General features: G+C 37.5%; 1 non-coding gene across 1 annotated transcript; it reads right to left on the reverse strand.

The window, feature by feature from the left end:
• Positions 1-2,776: 2,776 nt before the first annotated feature.
• On the reverse strand, positions 2,777-2,883 carry LOC121220421 (small nucleolar RNA R71). Its single transcript, XR_005917623.1, has one exon. It is a non-coding gene; the product is annotated as a small nucleolar RNA R71 (small nucleolar RNA).
• Positions 2,884-6,950: the final 4,067 nt, after the last annotated feature.

Below are 6,950 nucleotides of genomic sequence, written 5' to 3' on the forward strand. Positions count from 1 at the left end.
AATTGTTCCATCTTATCCTCATCCGTAGTGGTTGGATGACCATGACCTTAAGTGGAGCACTAGAGAGATTCTACCTCGTGGCTGCCCATCTGAGTGACATTTAATCAGGCGAGGCCATGCTTTCTCTCGCAGTTTAAGTGACAGTAACGGATTTAACAAATGTTGAGGGTGTCTAATGAAATTTCAAGACAACATAGAGGAACCTATCTCTGCTCTCAAGTCAAGAACGGACCACTTCTTAAAGAAATCAATCAAGTTGCTTCAACTTTACTGTTTTGTCTTTGTTCTAGTGGGCCCGCAGACACAACACCCAAAACAAAGAAGAGCTAAACATTCATAATTGAACAAAAGGTTGTTTGTTCCTTTTATGGCTAACTCTCAAGTGTTCCAAATCAGGGCATGCCCCCACTTTCACCTCTTTTTTACTGTTCTCCTACTCATTTCAATTTAGGGAAAACAGTATGAATCTAAACTAGCATGTGTAAGAATTATGATTATCATACAACATAAGTAACCGTATTGGATGAAAATTATAGCTGCCACAGTTTGTTCCAATACGTATACGATCTGCATATTCCTATAGATTAATGTCAATCATTGACTAAAAGTAAACTATTTTGAGGATTTTTCTGTAGGTTTATACATATTTTTTTAGGATTCTCCAAATGGCCCTATTTATGAGGACAGGGAATACTTCCTATGTGTTCATAATTCTACTCATCAGCTATATGTAATACTGTCTGTACTGTGAATAAATACTACTTGCACTCCAATCTTTGTTTATTGCAACCTGAACTTGGCATAAATGCAGTTAATCATTTTGATAAGCCATAAAAGTAACATATTTTTAATCTCATTCTTGATGCGTTTTTGGATAATTTATTATGTAAATTAGTGAATTTGATGCTCCTAATCCTTTAAATTCATGTTTCTATACTTAGGTGAGCATAGGGGAATGAAAAGAGTGAAAAACAAGCCAAAATCAAAAAAAAAAAGTTGTTTTCAGGATCCACACGGGCTGGCGGCTGGCTACAAGCCCATGTGCCAGCCCATGTCGATTTCGCACTCTGCTTCCCTTTTACGCGGAAAATACCCAATTTTTAGGGTTTCTGAGCATTTTAAAGTCTATAAATACATATTAGAAGAAGACTTGAGGGGGTACTCAGAGAAGATCGAAGAGAAGACTTTAAGAACGCCATCGGAATCAACTCGGAAGCGGATCTTCCTTAAGATCGAAGATCTCCATTTAATTTCTTTCAGAGTTTTATTGAGTTTTTTTTATGTCTTGTGGTTATTCTGACTTTGAAATATTTTCATTCAGGATTATGAACTAAATTCCCTAGATACCTAGAAAGGATGAAACTTATGATGAATCTTATTATTTAATTTCTGTTTTTACGTGATAAATACTTGATTCTTATTCTCAATTATGTATGCTTATTTCGTGTTTTAATATTTTTGGGATATTAATTCATGTTTAATATACTTATTTCAGTGGAGCAAAAGTCTCTGTTTAAGAGTAGATATAGCATAATTGAGTAGAGGTGCATGCAATCCTAGAAATAGGACGACATAAATCAACTGGATTAGAGCCAAATCTAATAGGGGAATCCATAAATCGAGTTAATGCGACAATAGGGGTTTTAATTAGAAATAGCTTTCAATTAATCAACCTAGAGTCATTTGTTCTTACTCTCGAAAGAGATATTAACATAATTTAGGGATTTCTACGGATCAAGACACAAGTGAATAAATCGTTTAATTCAGATTTAGAATAATAGGTGAAGTCTAGGTGGATTCTTTCATGGGTATTGTCTTTCCCATTGGTTATCTTCGATTATTTCCTATTTCATTCTCTGTTGCGTTCTTAGTTAAATTAGATTAGTAAATTTAGATTAAAAATAATCACTCCAATTTATGGCCTAAATAATAGAAAAACGGTAATTACTAGTACTTTTAGTCACCGTGGATACGATATTCCCTACTCATCATAGTTATACTATTATTCGATAGGCGCGCTTGCCTTTGTCGTAATTATAGTTAATTTAGTGACCATCAAGTTTTTGGTGCCATTGTCGGGGAACTAAAATATTAGGAACACTCGATTTTTATTAATTTAGTCATTTTTATTTTTATTTTTATTTTTAGTTTAATTTTTGCATTCTAATTTTTCTTATCTTTTATTTGCTTCTGGCAGGTTCCTTTAGTTTATGACTAGAAGAAACCCGCCGGGACCATTATTATTTGACAATGAGATTGAAAGTACAGCTTGAAGAAATCGTAAAGAAATGAGACAGAGTTGATAGAGTATAGTAGACGAGTAAGAGGATGTTATTATTACTGAGGAGATGGGTGATAATCAGAATAATTAGCTACCTCCTGCAATTGCTGCAAATCTAGATCATGTTCCTCGTACTATGTACGATTATGCCAAGCCCACTCTAACTAGGGCTGAATCGAGTATTGTGAGATCCACTATTGCTGCGAATAATTTCGAACTAAAGCCGAACACTATTCATATGGTACAACAATTCGTGCAGTTCGATGGTTTGCAAGATGAAAATCCAAATACTCATTTGGCTAATTTTCTAGAAGTCTGTGATACTTTCAAGATAAATGGCGTTTCTGACGATGCCATTCGCATACGGTTGTTCCCCTTCTCGTTGAGAACAAAGTTAAACAGTGGTTGAATTCTTTACTACAAGGTTTCATTCCCACATGGGATCAAATGACTGAAAAATTCCTACTGAAGTACTTCCCACCAGCTAAGATAGCCAAGTTGAGGAATGATATCTCTTCCTTCGTTCAGATTGACCTAGAAACCTTATATGATGCATGGGAAAGGTATAAGGACTTATTGAGACGGTGCCCCCACCATGGGTTACCTCTATGGCTACAGGTTCAAACCTTCTACAACGGTTTGAATCCCTCTACTAGACAATTAATTGATTCAGCAGTCGATGGTACTCTGAACAATAAAACACCTGAAGCGACTTTTGAGTTTATAGAGGAGATGACATTGAATAATTATCTGTTGCAAGTCATGAGGACAAAGCCGATGAAAGCAACAGGTGTTTTTAACTTAGATGCGGTTACCATGTTATCGAATAAAGTAGAACTTTTAAATAAAAAAATTGATGGTACATCCGGTGATGCAATACGATACGAATAGAGGAGGAATGAACAATCCAGAGTGTTTACCCTACGGTCCTACCACAGAGAACGAACAAAAAAATTATATGGGTAATAATTCTAGGCCTCAAAATAACCCTTATAGTAATACCTATAATGCAGGTTGGAGGAACCAACCCAATTTCTCTTGGGGTGGTCAAGGAAATCAGATGGCACAACCCCCTCCACGCTTCCAATAACAACCTTACTTGCAAGAGAAAAAATCGAATCTCGATGAGATGTTGACGAAGTTTATCTCAGTGTCAGAAGCCCGCTTTCAAAACACTGAAGCAACACTTAAAAATCAGCAAGCACCAATTCAAGGACTCGAGAATCAGATCGGTCAACTTGCTAAACTGATTTCGGAAAGACCACAAGGTAGTTTGCCTAGCAATACCGAAACTAACCCTAGAGAGCAACTTCATGCATTTACTGTTCGAGATGAAAAAAGGTTAGTTGAATCTGAACCAGAACCGAGGCAAGAAATTATGGTAAGTAATGGTAAGGTTGAGGTAAACTAAAATGAGCAAAAACCGATTGGTAAAGAATATAAACCTCGAGTGTCATATCTAACGCGACGAAGAGAGACCACACAAACGAACAATTTGGTAAACTTCTTAAACTTCTGAAAAAATTACATATTAACTTACCATTTATTGAAGCTTTTTTGTAGATGCCCAATTTTGTTAAATTTTTAAAGGAGCTTTTGTCGAACAAAAGAAAGTTAGATGATTCATCGCATGTGGAGCTAAATGCAGTTTTCTCAGCCATATTGCAAAAAAACTACCCAACAAATTGAAAGATCTAGGAAGTTTTATTATTCCTTGTTTAACTGGTAGTTTGAATATTAACAATGCTTTGGCTGATTTAGAGGCTAGTATTAATGTCATGCCTTATAAAATGTTTAAGCAATGAGGTCTTGGAAAACCCAAACAAACTAGGATGAGTATTCGATTAGAAAATAAAACCATTAGATTTCTTAGGGGTATTATTGAAGATGTTCTTGCAAAAATTGATAAATTCATATTCCCAGTTGATTTTGTTGTTTTAGACATGGATAAGGATAGTGATATACCTTTGATTCTAGGTCGGTCCTTTTTAGCAACTTCTAGAACTATAATTGATCTTGGCACGGGTGAATTAGTACTTCATGTAGGTGACGAAACGATTACTCTCTAAGCTCGTAATTCTGTTAAGACATCTAATAATTGAGATGATTTTACAAGTTCTGTTAATATGAGTAACCATGTGGCTTAACCTTCTTTGCAGGAAATCCCTCAAAAAACTCAATGAAGCCACGTTCCAATCAATACGATAGAACGACTCATGAAGAATGAATGTTATGAATCGATGAACTAGATGAATGGTGAACGCATGTCAAGGAGAAACCAAAAAAGTATAATAAAGAGCCAAAGTGACGCCATGATAGGCATGTGGATGGAACGAACCAATTTAAGGTTGGAGATAAGGTATTTTTAGATAAAACGGATCCTCGAATTGCCACTTCGGAGCTTGATGCAAACGGATCAAATCCCTTTATGGTACAGTCGAGGTAACTCACTCTGAATTTGGTACATTTAAGGTAAATAATATTTGATTTAAACTTAATTTTGATAATAGAATTGATAGCGAAAAAGAGGAGTTTCGACTCCGTGAACCACCGTGACCGTGTGAGTACGAGGTAAGTCGAGCTTAAACTTTAAATAGGCGCTTCTCGGGAGGCAACCCGAGTGTTAACACTACTAATTTTTTTAATTTTATTTCATGTTTTTAAAATTAATTAATTTGAAAATTAAAAAAATGTTTTTGACCCACACGGCCTGGACACACGGGCTTATCCCAGGCCGTGTGCATTAAAAGGGGTTCGACAGTGAGTTGTACGGCCTAGCGACATGGCCTTGTGACCTACACGGCCTGGACACACGAATGTGTCCTTAGCTGTGTGGATCCTAGGACTTAATTTTTCTAAAAATCGATAGAGACACGACCTATCCATACGACCGTGCGACACGGCTATGTAGCTTACACGGCCTGGACACACGAACGTGTCCTAGGTCGTGTGAAACTTGGAGTTAATTTTTTTATTTTTAATCAAGTCAAAGAGTTACACGAGCTAGGCACATGCTGTGTGTGAGACACGGCAGAGCCACACGGGTGTGGGAGAAGCGAAGGACATTATACACTGCCGTGTGAAGACTGGGTTGGTGCCTTTATCGTACATAGGCTAAAAAAATCCACACGGGCGTGTGACACGGTCCTGTGGCCAAACACGGGCCCTTACAGGATCGTGTCCCTTTTTTTAACCCCCAAACCCTAACTTCTTTTTACCTTCATCTTTTCCAAAATTTCACCCACAAACCCTAGCTGTCGCTCCCTACAACCGCCCCTTTTTGGCCATTGCTCACCACCCTCGCATCCCTCGCTTCCTTCCATTCTCTCATTGAAACCCCCATCACACTACCTCTCTCTTTTTTCCCTCTTTACCCGAGTTCTTCTACCGTCAGTCGTCCCAACAGCCCCTCCTCTTCACCCTTCACCAAGCTCCCTCGCACCCACACTCGAGCACCCTAACCCGCACCCTCCCCTCACCTCGCCCTTCCCTTTCACTTTCTCTTCGAACCCCAACAGCGCCCTTCACCTCTTCCTTTCCCCTTCTCCATGTTCGACCAACACTCAAGCCCCATGCCATAGCCCACCTTTTGTGCACCACCGCCGCCTTCCCCATTCCCCGTACCTCCCCGCGTGAAATACCGGTCGCCACCCCCATTCCATCATCAATTAACCACCGTTTTCCCTTCTTTGTCCTTATTTTATTTTTATTTCTTTGTTTATTATTCTTAATTGTTTATCATTTGTTTTTATTTTATTCCATCCATTCTCTTATTATTATCTATTTGTTTTATTATGCTTTAATTTTAGTTTTCTTTTCAGTTATAATTATTATTTTGTTATATTTTATTCTATTTAATATTGTGTTACTCCTACTTTTCTTATTCCATTTGGTTTTGTTATGTCTATGAATATTAATTTTAGTCTAGCAAAGTGTGTTTCAGTAGTTATTTATGATTCTTATTTTTGCACTGTTGTTTATTGCTTTGAAAGTCTTTAATTTCGTTTGATTCTTAAAATCATCTTCTTATTTTTAGTACCATTATTCTTGATTGGTTAATATTAAGCCATATGTCTTTTGATATTTGTATTTCAAATTCTTGTTTATAATTTGTTCACTATTAATCTTTTTAATTCGCTTAGTTATTGATGTTACATTCGATTATGGCATCAATTATTGGCTTGCTTCTATTATGTTCGGTTAGTCTGTCTACTTCGTTCTATTTTAATACTTGATTATTTAATTGGTTTATTGCAGATTCATTTTGACGAACACACGAAGCAAGTCCAAGGTTACTATCTCCGCTTCGAAAAAGCAGAAGACACCTGGCACGACCTCTTCCTCAAACGCCTCCACTGAGGCCTGCCACCTCTATATTCGATTTTTAATGGGTCCCCAAGAGGACTTATTTCAGGTACTTCGACTGCGACCACTCGACTTAGGCCGATGTATTGATTGGGCTGTTTTGGAGTAGATCTAGTCAGCTGATCATGTTCGAGCCTTTATTACCATAGCCTCATGAGATCGATTTTTCTCCATCATCGAGCCCACATACATGGAGCTGACTTTAGAGTTTTGCTCGACATTTACTCTCCAGTATGTGATGACGACTCATAATGAGTCGGGCACCATCACTTTCAGACTCGGTGGCTTGGTGTGCCATATGAGT

Source organism: Gossypium hirsutum, chromosome D08, assembly GCF_007990345.1.
Source record: "Gossypium hirsutum isolate 1008001.06 chromosome D08, Gossypium_hirsutum_v2.1, whole genome shotgun sequence".
Lineage (NCBI taxonomy): Eukaryota > Viridiplantae > Streptophyta > Magnoliopsida > Malvales > Malvaceae > Gossypium > Gossypium hirsutum.